We start from the raw sequence: 21,674 nt of genomic DNA, 5'->3' as shown, positions 1-21,674 counted from the left end.
CTATCACGGAGAGAGAGAAGGTGGCGGAGGGGATGGAGTGACCAAGTCAGCGGGGCCTGGGCATGGTCCTGGCCAGTCCCCTGTCCTCACTACACAACATGGGGCCAGCCAGCTCCACCTGAACGTCCCCTTCATCGGCCGTCACAGTTTGAAATGCAAACCTGCAAACTTAATCTACACTTGGGTTAGAAAGACCTTAGAGGCAGCAGGCGAATGAGCAAGTCCATGGTGGTCACTCTCAACACTGCTGACCACAAGGCCGTCACCATCAACCAGCCGGGTTCCCGGGTGGCCGTAAGCCTGTCACCGAGACACCACTCAGAAATGAGGACTCCTAATCGAGCCCCAGACTTGCCCTTCAGAATCCTGTTTCATAAGCAGTATACGTAGAGGACAAAGGGTCACTGCCTCAACAGGAAGCAAGCCACCTGGTGGTGGGACTTCCCCTGTGCGTGCTCAGGGCCTGCCTGGCAGCCGTCACAGCACCGGTCCCCCGGGAGGAAGGATCTGCCTGTGTCTGTCCCAGCGGGGAGGCAGTGCCCAGCGCAGGCTCGGGACACACCCTAGGCTCAGTCCTCTCTCTGCCTCTCCCCCAAACCTCCTTTCTGGCTCCAGCACGGGGACTCCCTCTCCCATCCTAACAGACTGCACACTTCCAAAGGCCCACTCATCTCCATCTTTCTTCCTGTAGTAATTAAACTTGAACAAAGGGCTGTTTGTGCTTTATTAAACACACACCTGCACACACAGGTACTCTCACATCTTCATTTAAATGAAATAATCACCAGTAGCATTTTTAAGAAAAAAAAACCTTCATTTTTTTTAAGCTTTCGTAATTTTAAAACCCATGAAAGAGAAGAGCCCTGAGGACAGTGAACATAAAGATAAAAGCGGGGACTACTAGGTAAGAAGGGTGATGACCCTGCCCGTGGGGTCGGAGCCGCGCAGGAGCAAGGCAGAGCTGCACTCACAGCCCCTGAGCAGTGACAGCAGCAGGCGAACAGGAGCCAGGAGAGCAGAGGTCCTGCAGGTCCCAGAGAACAAGCGGGAAGCCCAGGAGACAGAAACACCCTCCAAAGCTGATGTCCCTGGAACCATCGCCCTCGCCACGTGACTCCCAGGAACTAAGTACTGAAAAACGCAACGGAAAACACCTGCCCTGAGTCCTGGAAAAAGACCCAACGCGGCTTCCTTTCCAGGACAATCAAACTGTTGGAAGCTTCGTCTTCCCGTCATTTAACTTAATCTAATTCATTAATCAATATAATCATCCAAATAACTAAGGAAAGCAAGTTAATTTGAGCTCTTTTCTTCTGTTATATAAAATCTATCCTGGTGATTTAAAAACATCAGGGGAGGCCGGCGCCGCGGCTCACTAGGCTAATCCTCCGCCTAGCGGCGCCGGCACACCAGGTTCTAGTCCCGGTCGGGGTGCCGGATTCTGTCCCAGTTGCCCCTCTTCCAGGCCAGCTCTCTGCTGTGGCCAGGGAGTGCAGTGGAGGATGGCCCAGGTGCTTGGGCCCTGCACCCCATGGGAGACCAGGAAAAGCACCTGGCTCCTGGCTCCTGCCATCCGATCAGCGCGGTGCGCCGGCCGCAGCGCGCCGGCCGCGGCGGCCATTGGAGGGTGAACCAACGGCAAAGGAAGACCTTTCTCTCTGTCTCTCTCTCTCTCACTGTCCACTCTGCCTGTCAAAAAATTAAAAAAACAAACAAACAAACAAACAAAAAAACATCAGGGGCATTAGATAATATGCCATGAAATCGGTAACTTGTTGCAGTTACTGTCTTTTATTTTTATAAGTAAAAAATCAGGACACTGGTGCAGAGAGAAATAAATGACAAATTTTACGTACAAAACCACGAAAACTGTATTACAAAGCTGAAGTCATATACACCCGACCATCACTTACAAAACTCTCCTATGTGATGGCAAACACTCTGAACTGCCTGAAACCCTAATAAAACAAGGAAGGGGCAGCCGCCTGGAAACCACACACCCAAACCTCCCAAGCCAGGGCCGAGCGAGGAGGCCAGAGCCACACACCAGACCCGACGCCAGAAAGGAGCGACCCGGGCCCACCTCGGGGTCTGTGCTGATTCCACCAACCGTTCCAGCCATGTCCACGGACTGACACTTACTGCCCTCTCTCCCAGAGGCGGAACTGCACAGCTGTATTTGAAAAAACGAGGTGGACGGTTAAAAGGCATGCATTTTTAGCTGAGTGCTTTTTTACGTCTGTTTGGTCAAGAACACCTTACAAACTGAAATGCAGTTGACACTAACAAGTTTCATATAAATCCCCGGTCTTCACCTCCCCTGGCAGAACCTCAGGAGCCTTGGGACACTCCTCCTCCTCCCGGAGGCCCTCCAGGGTTACGCATTTGCAGCTGCAGTGAGATTGGACTCAGTACGCTCCAAGATGTCACAGAAGCTGAGTGCTACTGCTCCCACACAGTCGGCACCACAACTGCAAACCGTGGGAAAGTGCTTCCCAGTGGGAATTCTCCCAAACTCTGAGTTCTGCTTCACCATCACCATCACCATCACCATCACCATCACCATCGTTGCTGTTGTCATTGTTGCCTGGCACACAGGCGGCATTCCAGTGCCTGCTGAGTCACCACACACGCACCTGCCACGTCCGAGGCTACTCATCACGGATCCCCTGCTTCCTCTGCCCCACAGCCCGGCACGCCAGAGATGACCCAGCCTTCGGCACAGATGAGCAAGCCGGGCAGTGGAGACTGAGGCCCAGGCCAGGAGCACACAGCTAAGGGTGAGAGAACGAGGCTTCACACTGCCTGCTCTGCTGCCGAACCCCATTATTCTGTTCCAGGGAAACTTGCAAAGCACAGCGCCAGGCGGGAGTTTAAGATGTGCTGAGCAGACGCTGTGTGACAGCTGAGGAGGCTGTGACGGCACAGGCCAGAGGCTGCCAGGGGCAGGGCCAGGAAGGAGGCCACTCGGGAGGGCCCCGGGGCCAGGCTGCGCCCCAGGACGAAAGGATCCAGCCTCGGCACAGGTCCTGCAGGGCGGAGCCCCAGAGGTCGGGGGCTGAAGGAGTCCTGGGCTGCTCACTCCCACCTGCTCCCATCCGTTCTCTTGTGGCTTAATGACGACTCTGAGTACAATACAAACACGCGAATGACCCCACGCTCCCAGAGCAGAATCGGCAGAGAACTGAAACAGTGCTTTGGGTTGAAGGTCCAGGGGAATGGATACCCTAACGGGAAAAGAATCTCACAGTGTCCCCTGAAATCAGACACTCACATACGACTCCGCCAATCCACCTTTCTTCAAGAACTTTTATGACAACAGCGGCAGCAAACTGAGCGAACTTTGGAACACGTCGGCTGCAGTGCAACCTGCCTGCACTCCTCTGTGCGAGCAGCAGGGAGTTCTCCAGGACCTCCAGGAGAGCTGTGAGGCCCTTTCAAATCGACAGCCAGAGGCGTGCGGTTAGACAGGAGAAGACCGCTGAGGACACCAAGGGCTAGGGAGGTGCGGGAGACGGGCACATGGGGGCGGGCTGGGGGCTCCCCCGCAGGCCCGCAGGCTCTATCCCAGGAAGAAGGCACGCATCCCCGCATCCAGCATTTTTTAAAAATAAAACCCTCCGAAGGAGTCTGAGGCTCATATGCTCTGCATTTTAAGAGTGTCTAATTTATGAGTCCCCTTATGTTAGGATGCATATTTTTTAAGATGAATGTATCTGCACGCTCGCCTACTGAAGGGAGGAACGCGTTCCCTCCTTCCTGCCTGGAATTCCCTGCCTGCCCCACGCTGCCTCCAGCCAGGCTGACCGCTCTCTGCTGAGATCCTTGGGGACTGAAACTCCAGGCTGATCTTATTCAAATAAATCCTAACTGCACGACCTCACTGCACGCCTTGTTGTCTGTTTTTCCAACAGTGTACATCTTCATTCGTTTGGGTTTTGCTGGAATACATGCTTAAATATGGATTATACAGAGTCTACAGGGGACTGTATGTCCAGAGTTTACCAAGTGATTTAATTTGTACCTGAAAGATAACGTGGCCAGTTCTAAGGTAACATGGCCAGTTCTAAGGTAATGTGGCCAGTTCTAAGGTAACGTGGCCAGTTCTAAGGTAATGTGGCCAGTTCTAACTTAACGTGGCCAGTTCTAAGGTAACATGGTCAGTTCTAAGTAAACGTGGCCAGTTCTAAGTTAACGTGGCCAGTTCTAAGGTAATATGGCCAGTTCTAAGGTAACGTGGCCAGTTCTAAGGTAATGTGGCCAGTTCTAAGTTAACATGGCCAGTTCTAAGGTAATATGGCCAGTTCTAAGGTAACGTGGCCAGTTCTAAGGTAACGTGGCCAGTTCTAAGTAAACGTGGCCAGTTCTAAGGTAACATGGCCAGTTCTAAGATAACGTGGCCAGTTCTAAGGTAACGTGGCCAGTTCTAAGGTAACGTGGCCAGTTCTAAGTAAATGTGGCCAGTTCTAAGTAAACGTGGCCAGTTCTAAGGTAACGTGGCCAGTTCTAAGGTAACGCGGCCAGTTCTAAGGTAACGTGGCCAGTTCTAAGGTAACGCGGCCAGTTCTAAGGTAACGTGGCCAGTTCTAAGATAACGTGGCCAGTTCTAAGGTAACATGGCCAGTTCTAAGTAAACGTGGCCAGTTCTAAGGTAACGTGGCCAGTTCTAAGATAACATGGCCAGTTCTAAGGTAACGTGGCCAGTTCTAAGGTAACGTGGCCAGTTCTAAGGTAACGTGGCCAGTTCTAAGACCGTGGGCTCCAACAACTTCCTCCCACATCTGACATGTTCCCCCGGTGGCTGCTGCTGGTTCAGTCTTAGAGATTCTGGTGACCACTTCTGCTTTCTCTATTGTTGCTCTTCATTACAGACACTCCCAGTTTTCTCTTCATCTTTGGTGTTCTCAAAATTCGCCTTTCTGTGTCTCCACTGATCCACTCAAGAAATATTTACTGAACACCTACTACGTGTCAAATACCATTTTGTGTGATAAGGATACATCAGCGAGCACAAGAGACAAAGACACGTGTCTTTCACTGTTTTATCCACTGGCCACTTACACCTTGTACTGTAGTTCACTCTGGGAATACTTTATAAATAATTTCTGGGACAGTCTCAGCTACTCTGTCTTTTCTGTTCTGGGTGCTTTGCATTGCCAGGAGACAGACCCTCGTATTCTGCACGTCCCTGACGGCTCGTCCACGTAACATTGATTTCCTGTCACCTGCCATCTCCCAGCCTCGTTGTCTACCCCGGAGGAAACCCTGACTTGCGCCCTGCCAGCAGCTCCTGTTCTAACTCTCGCTATCTTTAAATGTTTCCCATCATATTTTAATTGCAAAGACATTTACTTTCTCCCCCGACCGGCTTTCTTTTTCATAAGTACTCTATCCTCTCTTCAGTGTCAAAGCCTTTTCTGTTGTGTTGAACAAACAGAAACTGTGACACCTTTTTGCTTTCTCAGATGACTTAGGAGTGGCGTCTTCTCACCGCGGCGTTTGCGAATCTCTCTGAGGACAGCTTCTCTTAGGCCATTGCTGCTGTGTCCCAGAACCACGGCGTGACCCTGGGCAGCCCCTTCCTTTCTTGATCACCACCCCAGGTGTGGGGGAGGGGAGGAGCACAGGGCAGGTGCATGGCAGGTGAGTCTGCAGCTGGCCCCTACTCCTTGGTTCCCTGCTGCTCCAGGGCCCCCCTCTCCCACCTCACAGCCCCCACTCGGTCCCGAGAGCAAACCGTGACCGCCCACTGCTAGGTCCCTGTGGAGAGGGAAGGGGGAACCCACTGACTCCCAGTCACTTCACAGCCACCATCAGGGCCCCAGCCTCACTCCCGCCTTGGTTCACTCCAGGTGGGCAGGGGCCTCCTCCCGCTGTCTTCCAGGCTCTGCCTCTTCCAGGGGTTTGCTCTGCAAGGACCAAACCCACGCGCTCTTCCCCTCCTAGTGCTGTCCTCCCGTCATGAGTCAGGATTTTGTTTCATCACTAACACTTGGGATTTTAAAATGCCTCTTAGGCTACTTAGGGAATTGTGGAAGTTGGTGCACGTGTTTGAGTGACCATTTGAGTGCAAGCACCCTCTATTCACACCCTATCAACTGATTCAGCAAGAAAAACAGTTTCTGAAGAAATGGCTAGTTTTACCTAGAGCACAGGAAGCCATAAGCACCAGACCCATGCCTCAGGAAATAACCACCCGGCAGGCAGGAAAAACCGGAGCGTGGGGCTGCTCACTCTTCCTGTGCTCACGGTCAACCTCTGTCTTTCCTATTCCACTTGGCAGGACCGAGGGTACCGGGGAGACGGCACCGGAGCAGACAGGCAGTGCAGGAGGAGGCCCAGAGCACACAGGCAGTGCAGGAGGAGGCCCAGGGCACACAGGCAGTGCAGGACGAGGCCCGGCGCGGCACTCCCAGGCCACTTCCTGCTCTCAGCGTCACTCACTCTGCCTCCCCCGAGGTGGGCCCCCAGCACACCGAGTGCAGTCTGCCCTGTCTCACACAAGCCCAGGACCAACACCACTGCGCCCCAGCAGACCCCAGCTGCAGCTGCACAGGCGACCCCTCCTCAAAGATTTGGGCTCCAGGCCCCCGCATCCCCTCACAGGGCGGGGTCCCGGCTCTCTGAGTGCCTCAGTCAGGCGTCTATATTTTCACAGTCTTAACCACCTCGTTCCTCCATTCAGAACCAGTGTCTCCTGTGGGTGGCAGAGGCCTGGTGACCTGAGCCATCACTGTTGGTAAGTAGCTGTGCCCTTCGGGGGTGATGAGAAAACTGGCTCAGAGCCTGGGACCCTGCTGGCGACCAGCGGCTGGGTGCGGGGCAAGCGTGTGGGAGCACGGCCCTTCCTCCTGGGTGGCACTGCAGGCCACCTCTGAGGCTACTCGGAACCAACAGGGGGTCAGGAGCACCCAAGTACAGAAAGCACGTCCAGGCCCTGGGAGGGAAGGTGTGCGTCCGTCCAGCGCACGCACGCAACGAGGTGACGCATTCCAGGCCCCGGGAGGGGAGGTGTGCGTCCGTCCAGCGTACGCACGCAGCGAGGGGACGCGTCCCAGGCCCCGGGAGGGGAGGTGTGCGTCCGTCCAGCACACGCACGCAGCGAGGGGACGCGTCCCAGGCCCCGGGAGGGGAGGTGTGCGTCCGTCCAGCGTACGCACGCAGCGAGGGAACGCGTCCCAGGCCCCGGGAGGGGAGGTGTGCGTCCGCCCAGCGTCCGCACGCAGCGAGGTGACGCATCCCAGGCCCCGGGAGGGAAGGTGTGCGTCCGTCCAGTGTACGTACACAACGAGGGGACGCGTTCCAGGCCCCGGGAGGGAAGGTGTGCGTCCGTCCAGCGTACGCACGCAGCGAGGTGACGCGTCCCAGGCCCCGGGAGGGAAGGTGTGCGACGCATTCCAGGCCCCGGGAGGGAAGGTGTGCGTCCGTCCAGCGCCCAGGCCCCGGGAGGGGAGGTGTGCGTCCGTCCAGCGCCCAGGCCCCGGGAGGGAAGGTGTGCGTCCGCCCAGCGTCCGCACGCAGCGAGGTGACGCGTCCCAGGCCCCGGGAGGGGAGGTGTGCGTCCGTCCAGCGCACGCACGCAGCGAGGGAACGCGTCCCAGGCCCCGGGAGGGGAGGTGTGCGTCCGTCCAGCGCACGCACGCAGCGAGTTGACGCATTCCCATTTCAACCAAGGCGCTGCTTCCCGTTGTGCAGAGGAACTTTAACCCGAGAGTCCAGTGTCCGACGGCCCAGCAGGGAACCCCGGTGCCACTCAAGGCTCACCCCGAGTTCTCAGAGAGGCAGATGCTGACGAGGGTCCTCGAAACAGCTTGTTTCAAACCTCTGCTTCCTCCTACAGACCGACCAAGGACCTGGCTCTCTGCACTGGAACTGTGCTGAGCCCACTCATCAATTCGGAAGACCCACCCTCCCCCTGGAGAGTGCAGCGTCCCCCGGGCTGCTCCCCGTGCGCTGAGTGCATTTCATTGCACACTGAGATGGAGGAAAATCAGCGCCCTCATCCCCTGGTCATTCGCGCTCAGGGTGCCAGACTCCCCTGCAGCCGCATGGCATTCTGGGAGAGGCCTTCCAGTACCTTTTCCCTTTGAGGCCCACCGTCTGTCCACGCAGCCCTCCCGCGGCTGGCAGCTCCGAGGCTCAGCAGGCCCTGGAAGTGTTTCAAGGCCGCCCAGAGAGCCCTGCCTGGGTCTCTGACATTCTCGGGTCTCTGTCCTCTACTCCCCATTTTTTTATCCCTGCTAACTTTCTGCACGGAGATCCAGGCGGTTCACGAGCTACTTCAGCCTTGCACAGGAGCACCAAGCACTGCCCTGGCTCCTGGACAGGGAGACACGGGAGGAGGGCCAGCAGACACTCACACACAGCATCCTGTGTTAACCTCAGCCACACAGCGGTCGCGGGCACCACCTGGCCTCAGATGAGAAAACTGGGGGTAACACACGGAAGTCGTTTGTCCCAGAACACAGCTGGCTAAAGGTATGGCTAAAACCACAACGTGTCTTCTGATACCTAAGCCACCAAGCTCCTCTCTCTCCTCAGAATCTATTATTAAACTTTAAATGAGTACTCTTGCTCACCCCAGAAAATACTTTTAGAGCAGCGTTTATTTTTGGAGTGTCACGGTGGTTGGCAGCAGAGAAACAGGCACTAAGATGCTTTTTCAAAGCACAAGTCACTGAACCTGAAGACAGCTGACCTCACAGGGACAGCCAGCTGAAGCGAATCCAGCTGACCTGACTTGGGTTTTGTAAAACAAACCGCTGTTTGCATTTTGAATGAAACGTAGATTTCACGGTTCAGTTTACTCACCACTGTTGCTCACATCCTGCTCCATCCCTTGTGTTCGCTCTTCTTCTCGCTGGAGCCCATCCTTTCACGGCTCTCCCAGACAGAATCTGCAGGAGGACAGTCTGTTAGTGCTCGTACAACACTTTCTTTATGTCGTCCTCACGCTCGGATGACAAGTCAGTGTTGCATGGAAGCTCAGGTCAGGGTTACGCCTCAGCATTTTGAGATACTCTCCTGTTACCTTCTTTGACGTAGGAGGATATGAGGGACTTTTTATTAAAGTTTGTGGAAAACGGAGTTAGAAGACAAGCTGATTTCAGTGCAAAATTGTGAAAGTCAATGCACAGTTTCTTCAAAATATGCATTTCCAGGACCTTTTGGAAGGACCCTCATATGCACGGATTTCAAGCTTTCTGTGCACCAAAAATCACTATCTTTAAATTCCATTTTCTACAAACTTTCTGAAGCATGTTGTATCACTAATTATTAAGCCCACAGTCAGCAGCTTAATTTCTGCTACTTCACAAGAAACATATAAAACAATTCCCAGTTAGATTCTCTCATTCTGTCCTGCCACACAAGGTACAGTTACACAATTCTCACCCTGAGCAAACAAACACAGCAAGAAAGCCAGCGCTCACTGGACACCCGGCCAGGGTCCTGGGCCACCCAGCTAAGCCATGCGGTCAAGGGCAGTGTGCACCACTGTTGCTTCAGTGGAAGAGCCACACTAGGCTCAGGAGGACACTGCCAGACACTGCACAGCACTGAGCTTCTCCCTTCTCGGGTCACCACTGGGCCGCCATCTGAGGACCCATGTCTTCCTTCAACTCTGAAAAGCCACAAGCTCTCGAGTCCTGCCTCACTGTTTATTGCCGGTACAGGAAAGTAACAGACTTTGTACATTAACCTTGCATCCAGTGATTTTGTCATAATTGCCTATTAGTGCCCAAAGCTTTGACTTTCCTGATTCTTTCGGGTTTTCTGCATAGACAAACATGCAGTCTGTGAACAAAGCCAGGTTTCTTTCTTCCTTCTCAGCCCGTACACCTTAGATTTCCTTTTCTGGTCCTGCTGCATTAGCCAGGACCTGCAGGGCAAAGCTGCAGCACGGTGGGCAGGGCAGGGGGCACTCGGGCCCGCAGTGGAGACAGCTGCACCCCTCCTCAAGGGTCTGAGTCACGTCCTGGCTCCACTCTGGATCCCACTCGGGGAGGCAGCCGGCCATGACTGAGACGGGGCTGTGTCCCGCCTCCTGGCTACGACCTCATCCAGAGACACTGTGGCATCTGAGAGGTGAGCCGGCAGATGGGAGCGCTCTCCTGCGTGTGTGCTCTCTCCCTACTTCTCTCTCAAACAAATAACGTTGTTCAAAAAAAGAGCAAAAACCTCCAAACTGCTCTGGAGCCTTCTGCTCTGTCCACGCAGGCAGAGGGACCCCCTGAGCTCAGCCGGCCGTGAGGGGCAGAGTGCGCCTCCGAGGCGAGGCCGGAGCCGTGAGCCTGGGGCCGGGGTGGGTTTCAGGGCTGTCCTTTCTGTCCCCAGCTTCCTGAGGCCTGGTGCTGGGCTTTGTCAGCTGCTTCTCCTGCATCTGCTGAGATCACCACCATGATTTTATTATAAAACAGAACCCAGGCTTCGGCCTGGGAATTTGCCTGCTGCCTGAGAACCGGGGATGATCCGGAGGCCCCTGCCCCAGGCCAGTGGTGAGACGCTCTTTCCTGGGATCTTACGATGGCCTCTGGGACGACACTGAGACTCCCAGAGCACAGCCACTGCCTCCTGTCACCTGGGCGTCCACAGCTGGGCTGACTGCAGGGCCCTGGGCCCTCGCCCCGACCAAAGGCCCAGGAAGAGTCACCCCTCCTCACCTCCCTCGGGCTGTTCAAGCTCCAAACCGTTCCCCTTGCTTGGGGGAGGCAAGACTGCACTGACGGGTGCCGGCTGTGGCACAGCAGGTTAACACCCTGGCCTGAAGCGCCAGCATCCCATATGGGCGTCAGTTCTAGTCCCAGCTCCCCCACTTCCGATTCAGCTCTCTGCTATGGCCTGGGAAAGCAGTGGAGGATGGCCCAAGTCCTTGGGCCCTGCACCCACATGGGAGACCTGGAAGAAACTCCTGGCTCCTGGCTTTGGATCGGCACAGCTCCGGCTGTTGCAGCCATCTGGGGAGTGAACCAGCGGATGGAAGACCGCTCTCTCTATCTCTACCTCTCTCTGCAACTCTTTCAATCAAAAAAAATAATAATAATAATAAAAAAAAAGGCTGCACTGATGGAGACAGAGTCCCTGCAGGAAAGTTGTGTGGCCCCCAGTGGGGGCCCCAGCTAAGACCAGTGTCCTGGCCAATCCCACGATGTTTCCAGTAAAGTGAGTGAGTGGTGTGAGAGCCTCAGATGCCCAAGCTGGATTCCTCCCAGGGCAGTGGAGAACAGGCCAGCTAACAAGGCCGCTCCCAGTGCTGGCCAGGGGAGCCCTGGCGGGGGCTTATTTCTCTGTCGTAGTCCAGCTACTGAAAAGCGCTGAAGACCTGGAGCCCAAATGGGACGTTCGCGGACAAACTCGCACACGCTCCCTATCCTGAAGGTACAAAGTCATTCAAGAGCTAGTTCTCAAGTCACGAGGCTGCAGACGGCTGCAGACGACTGGGGGCAGCATCTGCTCCATGCTGGCCCCCCCCGGGCGTCTCCCTACAGAGGCGGGGGTCAGGGACGGGGGTGCAGGGAGCACGGTGTGGAGGGAACACCAAGGCAGGGAGGTCTGGCTCCCGCAGGCTGAGTCTCGGGTTCTAAACCGACTCGCTGATGCTGCTGCGGCGACGCACCGGGACTGTCCCCCAGTGCCGGGTCCCTCCCGCCTTGCAGGCGAGTCAGTCCACAGCCGGGCTCACAGAGGAATGCAGCTCTCAAAAGAACTAACTCTCCTGCTGCTCCCTATCCAGCCCTCGCCTGCTTTCTCCCTGCTGACCATAAAGCACATCTTCCACTGTAAAATCATCCTTTGGAAATTTCGCTCCTATTCACTGTGACAGAGAAGACAAAAAGTTGTTGTGGTTTTATGCTGAGCCTCGGATGCCGGCCACACTCCGCAGCCCTGTGTTCTAACCGGCATTCAGCCTGCAGCGGCTGCGATCTCGCTGGCTCCCTGCGCAACACAAAGACGAACCGTGAACCAAGTCTTTCTGAGCAGTGCAAACATTTCCCAAGCCTACCCCAGTCCCCGCCTGGCAAGGCACAGCCTCCCCGTCACGCACCGGTGCCGTCCTCCGCCCTCTCCAGCCCCCGATTGTGCGGAGGTGACAAGTAACCGTCTCTTCTGGTCTTGGATCCAAGCGCATAATACGAGACCATATTGTACGTTTGGAACTGATGGTGCCATCTGCTTCCTGTTACCCAAATCACGAGGCTGTAACATGAAAGTCGCCGATGGCGCCACTGAATCACTGCTTTTGGTGAGCACTGAAGTCGCTCTGAGGTTTTTCCCTCGGAGAAACAGGGTGTTTGGGGGGAAGGGCTGAGCACCGGAGGACTGAAAAGTGCTCAGGACTCTGGGGGTATTTCACACCGTCCAAGTCCCTGACAGCGGTGCCACGAATCCATCTTCACGATTTCATCTTTGAAAGCAGGCATGGCTGGGGAGGCGGGGCTGCAGGAGCCGGGGGACGGGGCAGGGGGCGGCCGCCGGCACAGGGATCTGCCCCCACCTCTGCCCCTTCACCCACTGGAGGCTGAGAAGCGCCCGACCTCAGCTGTGGCTACAGCCAGTTTCACCACCAGGCGTCAATCACTCCGCTCTTTGAACAAGGTTATTATTGTCCAAGGCAGTAAGCAGTATACAGACTAAGGCCGCAGGCTGCACCTGGCCCACCGCCTCCTTTTGCAAATAAAGTTTTATTGGAGCACAGCCACGTTCATTCTGCACATAGTGTCTGTGCGTGTCTTCATGCTACAGAGGCAAACACAGATTATAAAGCACACAAAGCTTAAAATATTTTTAGACTTTGAACACTTTGATTTACTTACTTCAGAAGCAGAGAGACAGAGAGAGACCCTACCACCAGTTTAATCCCCAAATACCCATGACAGCTGGGGGGGCGAGGGGGTGGCAAAGTCAGGTGCCAGGAACTCAACCCACGTCTCTCAGGTGGGGGGCAGGGACCCAGCAGCCTGAGCCATCACCGCTGCCTCCCAGGGATCAGGAGTCCTAGCCAGGGATGAGGCCAGTGCTCCTACATGGGCCTCCTAACTGGCGTCTTTACCGCCAGGCTGGAAGTCCCGCCAGAACACGGACTAACAGGAGCCGTTGGCTGCCCTGACCCAGGGCCCCGGCACTGTCCGTACGGGGCTCTGCCTTGCCGGCGACCCAGCCGTTCATCTATACACTGAGCACAGACAGACACAGAGCTGGTCTCACAGGTTCTCCCGAGGGTGAAATGAGAGGACCCGCGAGGAATGCCTCACGCAGGGCTGCCTGCCCCTCGGGAATCCCTCGTTCCTGTGGCTGGCACCTGAGGTCTTGTTTGGAGCCATCACGGGGAACTCTTCCCAAGAGCAGGCCTCAGCGTCTCCCATATTAGAAGTGTAAGTGGGGCCGGCGCCGCGGCTCACCAGGCTAATCCTCCGCCTGCGGGGCTGGCACCCCGGGTTCTAGTCCCGGTCGGGGCGCCCGATTCTGTCCCGGTTGCCCCTCTTCCAGGCCAGCTCTCTGCTGTGGCCAGGGAGTGCAGTGGAGGATGGCCCAAGTGCTTGGGCCCTGCACCCCATGGGAGAACAGGAGAAGCACCTGGCTCCTGCCATCGGATCAGCGCGGTGCGCCGGCCGCGGCGGCCATTGGAGGGTGAACCAACGGCAAAGGAAGACCTTTCTCTCTGTATTTCTCTCTCTCTCTCACTGTCCACTCTGCCTGTCAAAAAAAAAAAAAAAAAAAAAAAAAAAAAAAAAAGAAGTGTAACTGGAGCTCCTGGGCCCCATTCTTGGCTCTGGCTCCTCACCCTAGGCTCCCACTAATGGCTGAACTAAGCTGCCTCCCGCTGCAGACATGGGAGACCTGCGTGGAGTTCCTGCCCCGCCCTCAGCTTCAGCCTCCCCACCCCTGTGGGCATTTACGGGGTGAACCAGCAAACAGGAGTTCTCCCTTGAGTACCTCCTCCCTCTCTCTCTTCCTCTCTCTCTCTCCTCCTCTCAAATGAATATTTTTAAAAATATATGCATAAAAAATAAACCTTAAGCTTTGAAACCCGCTCAGCCACTGCAGAAACTATGAACTGAGAGAAGAAGGATTTGAACTTGAGTCCCATCGTACAGTACAGGTCAGTGCTGTGCTGCTGTAGCTAGTCGTACCTTTATCTTCTCTCTACCGTGGAAGGAGTGAGAGCTGCCATGAAGGGGGCCGCAGCCGTGAGCTTCTGCGTAAGTAGACGGAACGCCGCCCCTCGCTGTCTCCCAAGGTACAACTGGAGAAAAACAAGCGAAAAGTACAAACTCTAAAACCGAAGAGCACAGCAGAGGGGAGGGAGCATAAGAGAAGTGGCAGCAGACATGGGAACCAGAAGGCAGATGGTGAAGAGGTAACTGGCGATGGAAATCAGAAAGACAAATCCTGGAAACTGAGAGTGATAGAAGCAAGCTGGCCCACACTGCACAAAGCAGACGGGGCAGGCAGAGGAGAGGGAGGCAGGCCTCAGCAGAGGGTGAGGTCTGCCCAGAAGCCTCCGTCAGGAGCTCTGGCAACGCGGTGCCCGAGGGACTCTGGGCTGGGTGTGAATCGGGCACAGGTGCAGGCAGGGGCTGGCAGGCCACACGGGCGCCCAAGTGCGGGTCTCCGTGTGAGAGCCCCCTCCTCCATGCCCAGCTGGCTGCTTGAAGGCTGCCAGTCTTCTGTGTGCTGGGAACTCACAGACTCAGGAAGCAGCCCTGACTCTGGGGTCCAGGGAGGACCTGCTCCACCCACGCACAGCCCTGCAGCTCTGCCTGCGGCAGCTCCCAGGGCTGCTGAAGGCCTCGCCCCTAAGCCAGGACCAACACTGAGGACCCAAAGACACTGAAACAACGCACCTGGCATGAGATGGAGACACCAAGACAAGCGGACCACAGGGAGAATGTGGTCGTAACAAAATTCCAAGGAACACAGAGAAGACGCCAAGGATGCCCCGATTAATGCATGTGGCAAGCTAACAGCCAGGTTTCCACCCACCAGGCTTCCCCATAACGCAGGAAGTAAAAGAACATGGAGTGAAGAAATGGATCTGAGGAAGTGTTGGGAGAAAAGGCCAATCTTTATAGGACAGAACCAACCCCCAAAGTTAGAAAAAATGGGAAAAACAAAACAAAATTAGAAGATTAGCCTAGAACGCCAACACCTGAATATAGATAACAACAGACGTCACCGCAAGGAAGAAAAACGGCTCCCAGAGAAGCCCATACCTGGACACGAGGCGGGAGCTCCCTGGACGCTGGAGACAGAGCCGGCAGCCTGCAGAGCGGCCAGGGCGGCAGCCGCGGCACAGGTCACACACAGGACGGGGGACCCTCAGCAGCAGGGAGCTGGAAGAGAGGAAGACACGCTCTCAGCATGCGGTACCCAGAATTCTCCTCTCGGCCGCCGAGCTACCCATCAAAGGTGAGGTTAAAGGAAAGGTGTCCCAGCAACGTGAATTATAAATCACAGAAACAAACCAAACAGACACTCGCAGGGCCTCTTCCTTGGAGGACCGGACGGCTAAGGGCAACAGAAACGGGGGGACGGGCCGACGGGAGGGATTCTAGGAGGCAGGTGGGGGCTGCGGGAAGATTTTAAACTTCTGTCATTTCCGCACAGAAAAACCACGCAAGACGCATTGTGCAAAGAGAAAGGAGTCGTTCAGAGTCTCCAAGGAGCCTGGTGCCACCTCCCCGACATCGCGTGGGGAAGGGCCACAGCAGCAGCGACGCCTGCACGCCACTGGCGGTGGGGCCGGGCCTGGAGAGCTGCAGGGCCCGTCGCTCCTGGACCCCCGAGAAGCCCGCTTCTTCTCTCCTTCCTGCCCCCAGCACCCAGGGTGAGGGCTGGCCCGTCACTCCCAGCCGCGGTCACCAGTCCTCCCCCGTGTCGCATGGGACTCGCTGCATTTGCACTGTCCGAGCAGCCGAAGCATCATCTATCACCCAAAGCAGACAAGCTCTGCAGGTGAGGGGCTGCCGTTGAGCTGGGTGAGGACTCGAGGGCTGGCCGCACTCCACAGGCTCGGTGGCCACGTGACCATGACAGCCACTGGGTCTTCCTACTGAAGGTGAGCGCGTATTCCATGCTACCCAGTGTCCCCGCTCAGATGTCCCTCCAGTCATTTTGGTTTCTGAATTCCACTGCCAAGGTGGTTTTGTAGAGGCTCCAAAGGGCAGCTGGCCTGAGTTCCCACGGCCATGGCAGCTCTGGTCACAGTCTGTATACGTGAAATTCAGGTGGGTGTGGATACACTGTGATTCATATTTCCTGTTTTAAATTAAGAGCATTTTATAACACCTGTACTGGGACATTCACATCCAATACAACTCACCCATTTAAAATATATAATTAACGGACATGGGTTAAGCTGCTATCTGCAATGCCAACATCCCATGAGTCCCGGCTGCTCTACGTCCTATCCAGCTCCCTGCTAATGCACCTGGGAAAGCAGCAGAGGATGGCCCAAGTGCTTGGGCAGCTGCTGCACCCGTGTGAGAGACCAGGTGGAGTTCGGCTCCTGGCTTCAGTCTGGCCCAGCCCTGGTTTCTGCAGCCTTTTGGGGAGGGAACCAGTAGATGGAAGATCTCTCTGCCTCTCTCTCTCCTTCAGATAAAGACATCTTCATTATATATAGAGATAGATACAAACTATTCTTCAGTATATTCCAAAGGTCGTTCACTCACAATTCACCTGAGAGCACCTTCATTCCCCCCAAAAGAAAACGCCGGCCCCGCCAGCACCACCACCGATTTCCTCCCCAGCCCTGCAGCCCCAGGCGATCACTACCTTTCTTCCTGTCTTGATAAATGTACCAATTATGGGCATCTCACATAAAAGTGCTTATGTCCCAAGAGGTCTTTTGTAACTAATTTTCCTCACTTAACACAGAGTCTTCAAGGTTTAGCAGTGTTTTAGCACAGTATTGGTACTTCATTCCTTTTTATGACCAAGTAACTGTCCAAGATATATTTTCAATAAAAGAAGATTAACATTTAAATGAAAATAACTCACCAAAAGTTACTTTTAATAGTTTCGCTGCCATGTTTCTTCACCAGCAATTTAACCGACAGGGTTATCACTCCAAGTACAACCGACTTCAAAACCTCTGTAGGAGAGGTACTCAGCTCCGTGCTGAGACGCCCCCTGCCCACACCATCGCACCTGGGTCTCTCCTGGCCCCTGCTTGTTGCTAACGTGCAGTGGGTCCCTGTCAACCACACAGGACACCTGGACTGCATTCCCAGCCCAGGACACTAGCTCTAGCTCATCCCTAGCCAACTGGGGTGTCTGGAGAGTGAATCAGCAGATAACCGCTGTCTGTCTGTGCATCTCCCAAATAAACACGGTTCATGGGATTTTCTCCCACCTATGAGAAGACAACACTCGCCGTCAGTCACCTCGCCACATGCCAGCTCTGTAACACCCGGGACCTCCCTGGTGCTCCAGAGAGAGCGAATGGAACCCGAAGCCGGGGGGCCACGAGGGGAGACCTTGCTGCAGCTCCTGGGGGGCAGGCATCCTGGAGATTCTCATCACTGGGCGCCGGCCACAGGTACTCACAGGGCACCCGCTCCCAAGCCCCCAGGGGATGGCTGAACCCAGACACACTCTGTGAAGGCTGCTTTTTTATAAACATACACCTAAGATAAAGTTTACCTTGCACCACAGGCGCAGTAAGAGATAAACAACTTGAGGAACCATAGCGAAAATGAACAATTACGTGACTACGCCGTGCTGAGAGTTATGGAACAAGCTACAAAGCTGCCACCCTTCGCCTACAGGAAGCACCTGGCGGCTGGTCTTTGGCTTGGCCAAGTTACCAGCACCACGGCTCTCACATGCTGGGGCAACCGTTAAGTAAGACAAGGGCACGCCCAACACAACACTGCGTCACCACGACAGTTCCGGGGTAACTGAGGCGGCCACCAAGGGACTAATGGGGGAGCGTGAACAGCACGGACGCACTGAGCCCAGGGATCATCCGCTTCTGGGCAGCATGGAGCAGGATGGTGAGAGGCTGCCTCACGCTGCTCAGAAGGGCACGCTTGTAAACATGGGAATTTTTTCTAGAATTTTCCAACTGAGGTTGACCACAGGTAACTGAAGCTGCTTCTCACCATGACCAATGTGCGCGATTTGGCTCCTGGGTCCTGGGATGCTTCTCTGGGCTTCACATTTAAAATCACTGTAGCATGTCTAGATCTATTTTGTTATATGAGTAGGAAAATCCACTCAAAATCAGATACAGTAGTAACAGTGTGTGTACATGAGGAAAAGCATGGCACCTTGACTATTGCTGACGTAAAGGCCAGCGAGCTATAAAAAATAGTTTGGGGGCCAGTGCTGTGGCATAGCAGGTAAAGCTGCCACCTACAGTGCCAGCATCCCATATGGGCACCCGTTCAAGTCCCGGCTGCTTCACTTCTGATCCAGCTCTCTGCTATGGCCTGGGAAAGCAGTGGAAGATGGTCCACGTCCTTGGGCCCCTGCACCTGCGTGGGAAACCTGGAAGAGGATCTTGGCTCCTGGCTTTGGACTGACCCAGCTCTGGCCATTGCAGCCATTTGGGGAGTGAACCAGTAGATGAAAGATATCTCTCTCTCTCTCTCTGATTCTCTCTAACTCTGCCTTTCAAATAAACAAACTTTTAAAAAAAAAAAAAAAAAGACTAATCTGACAGTCTTCATGTACAGTTGGTTCTATCAAGTCACCAGCAACACTGAACTAAGGAAACACTGAGGCACTGGGGAAACGCACAGGGTTAGGTCCTTGCCGGCCTCTGGTCACCCATGGGAGCTCCTGTTAACAGACGCCTTCTTTAACAAGCACTGGACCTCCTGGGCCTCTCTCTCTGCACAAGCCAGCGCCGCCCTGGAGCTGCCCACAGAGGCACGCGCAGCCTCCTGTGCCTCAGAACTGGAGACGGCAATGCAATTCAGCACTGGTGTGGTGGTGGTGGGGGGGGGGCATTTTGGACAACAGAATCTCTGACTGAACCCACAAAATGCAAAGTTGGGACTGAACACGCCGAGCACGGATCCCAGGGTCTGCAGAAAGGAGGGAGGGCGCCCCCTGTGTGGCCCCCCTGGGCCCACGAGCATCACAGCACAGCCCCTTTGCTGCTCTTGCCTGTGAACGACAGCAGAAGCAGGGAAGGGAAACAGACATGTGAGTAGGCGGACCAGCAGGTGCGACACCTGTCAATAACCCAGACTGAACGTGGCGAGATGGGAAAATGGGCCCACCCACGGCCAGATGTGTGTGGCACCGTGGGGCTCAGCAGTAAGCAGCTGGGATTCACAGGGAAGTCTGGTCGTGTCTGGGGACAGATGACTGGACAGAGATTTTAGAAGTAAGCTGGGTTGGGGCCAACACGGGGATACAGCAGGTAAAGCCACGGTCTGTGACACCAGCATCCCATGTGGGCATCAGTTTGTGTCCCGGCCGTTCCACTTCCAATCCAGCGCCCTGTTACTGTGCCTGGGAAAGCAGCAGAGGATGTCTCAAGTGCTTGGGCCCCTGCACCCACATGGGAGACCCAGATGAAGCTCCTGTCCTTGGCCTGGCCCAGCCCTGGCCACTTAGGCCATCTGGGGAGTGAACCAATGGATGGAAGATCTCTCTGTCTCTCCCTCTATGTGACTCTGGCTTTCTAGATAAATTTTAAAATTAATATTTTTCTTAAAAAGCAGTTAGTTACTTTGAAATCTTGGATACAAAGTTTCTAAGCCTGACTCAACAAACACAGTATCTCCCTACAATGATGGCTCTAAGCACACCCCATTCCACAGGAAGGTGTGTCGGGAATCTTGGAACTTCCTGCTGGCTCCTTGGCTTAAGGATGTACGGGTCCCATCCTCATCCCCTGAACGTGCGGACCCACTTTTGAGTTGAACTCCCGGGGCAAAGAGTTTAAGGATTTATCTTGTTTTCAAAGGTCTACAACTCGTGGCAACACTTCAGAGAGGAAGGGAAGAGCAGGAAGGAAAGGGACCGGTGACAAATACGGAGCAGGCAGAGGACGGGGAGGCAGTGAGGGAGAGAGAACAGGAAGCCAAGGAGGTTGCCACCTGGGGGCAGGGACTCGCAATGGAGGAGGGACTGACACGGGCCCAGGTGCAGGAAGAGGACAGGGAGGATGGAGACAGGCCGGGTGGCTCAGGAGCCGGCGGTCTCAGCGGCGCGGTCAGAGCAGAAGCCAGTCTTCAAAAATCAAAGCACAACTGGAAGGGACCAGAAGGAGGTAGGGCGAGATGAGGTGTGGGGAGAGCTGATGAGCTCCCAAGGACAAAGCCAGGAGACACGGAGCCGGTGACAGGCACCTCCCGAGGCGGGGGCACAGCAGGGTTCAAGTGTCAAGGCTTAGAAACCACACACAAGGGGAAGCCTAGGCTCATGACAGGCCTGCAAGCGCTAGCTGGAATTCCCATCACCAGTCCTTCCTTCACTGGCTGGAGCGAGCCGGGCACTGCTTTGCAAAAGCACCCCATGTCGCCCTGGCGACAGGCTCAGGAGCTGGTGCAGACCTGGCCGCACACACCGGCAGGGCAGCGCTGTCCCCAGGACCAGAGGACACCTTCCAGGAGAGACCCCACCATGGCCCAAGGACAGCCTGGGCCTGAGGGCAGCGGCCAGTCCCCTCCCCCACCCCCGGCCACCCAGCATGGCTGCAGACTCAGGGCCATCACAGACGCCCGCAGGACCACTGAGTGACAAGACCAGTGTGGCGAACGCAGGGTCCCATGCATCTGAGTGGGCTGAGCGCAGGGATTCTGCGGGTGAGAAACATGGCGCGGGGGTGGAGGGGTGGGGCTGGAATCAGGAGGAGCCAGAGCAGAGGGGCCGGGCCTGTGGGAATCTGAGAGGGAGGCAAGTCCCGGACGTCAGCCCCGTGAGAGCCAGGACCAGGGAGTCCTGTGGAGGGCAGCTGTGGCCCTGTGGACCATGAAAGGAGGCAGGAGGGAGGAGACCCCTCCCCAGAGTGAGCACAGGGTCTGCAGAGGAGAAAGGGCGTGTCCGAGAAACACTAAGGCGGGAGAAGCAAGGCTGGGATTGGGCACTGACAAATTATGGGCAGGGAGGGAGACAGGGGCCGGCTGCAGACCCTGGGGGAGGCCGGCTCACTGTGGGAATGCATGCCTTCCAGGGCAGCATCTGAGCCCAGGACACTCAGAGGGGGTGTGGCCAGGAGCCAGCGCTAACCCCAGAGGAAGAAGGCGCGGCCGAGGCTTTGCACCCGGCATCTCCGGTGCTTGGAGCCTGCGGCTGATGGCGCAGAAACGGCTTCGTGGCAAAACATGCTCAGAACACTCCTCCTTCAGACTGGATGCAGGGGCCCTTCAAGGTTGTTTTACTCTATAAACTGAAGACAAAAACAAGTGGACGAGAAGACCACGACCGAAGAAGCAGACGCTGGCTAACTCACACTTAGGAGACTCCACTGGTTTTTATAAAACTTCACTCTTGAAAGTTAACCTCGAATGCAAAAATAAAGCAGATACATCGTGAAATTATGGTGCAGTACTATGTGTCGTAAGAACTCTCCTACTTTTAAAAACTAGCAGAATAAATCTGTGCTTTTCACACTCTCTCCTAATCATAGCGGGAAGCAGATATACGTACTTGAAAGGGAGGGACTTAGGTGAGTTTTAAAGACTACGAGGATTGTTACTTATGGTTTTAAA

The 21,674-nt window shown here is 55.3% G+C and overlaps 1 protein-coding gene across 2 annotated transcripts in view; it reads right to left on the bottom strand.

Moving 5' to 3' along the window:
- Positions 1-21,674, bottom strand: part of KCNN2 (potassium calcium-activated channel subfamily N member 2) — a 317,533-nt gene that overhangs the window by 218,043 nt on the left and 77,816 nt on the right. For both annotated transcript variants that reach the window (XM_051834540.2, XM_051834539.2), the window contains exons 3-5: positions 15,213-15,332; positions 14,130-14,242; positions 8,812-8,897 (exon numbers count right to left, since the gene is read on the bottom strand). The gene's annotated coding sequence lies outside the window, so the exon portion shown is untranslated. The remainder of the gene's footprint in view (positions 1-8,811; positions 8,898-14,129; positions 14,243-15,212; positions 15,333-21,674) is intronic.

This window comes from Oryctolagus cuniculus, chromosome 6 (assembly GCF_964237555.1).
Source record: "Oryctolagus cuniculus chromosome 6, mOryCun1.1, whole genome shotgun sequence".
In the NCBI taxonomy this organism is placed as follows: Eukaryota; Metazoa; Chordata; class Mammalia; order Lagomorpha; family Leporidae; genus Oryctolagus; species Oryctolagus cuniculus.
Note: the sequence above shows the minus strand (reverse complement) of the source record. Positions and strands in the feature narration are given on the sequence as shown.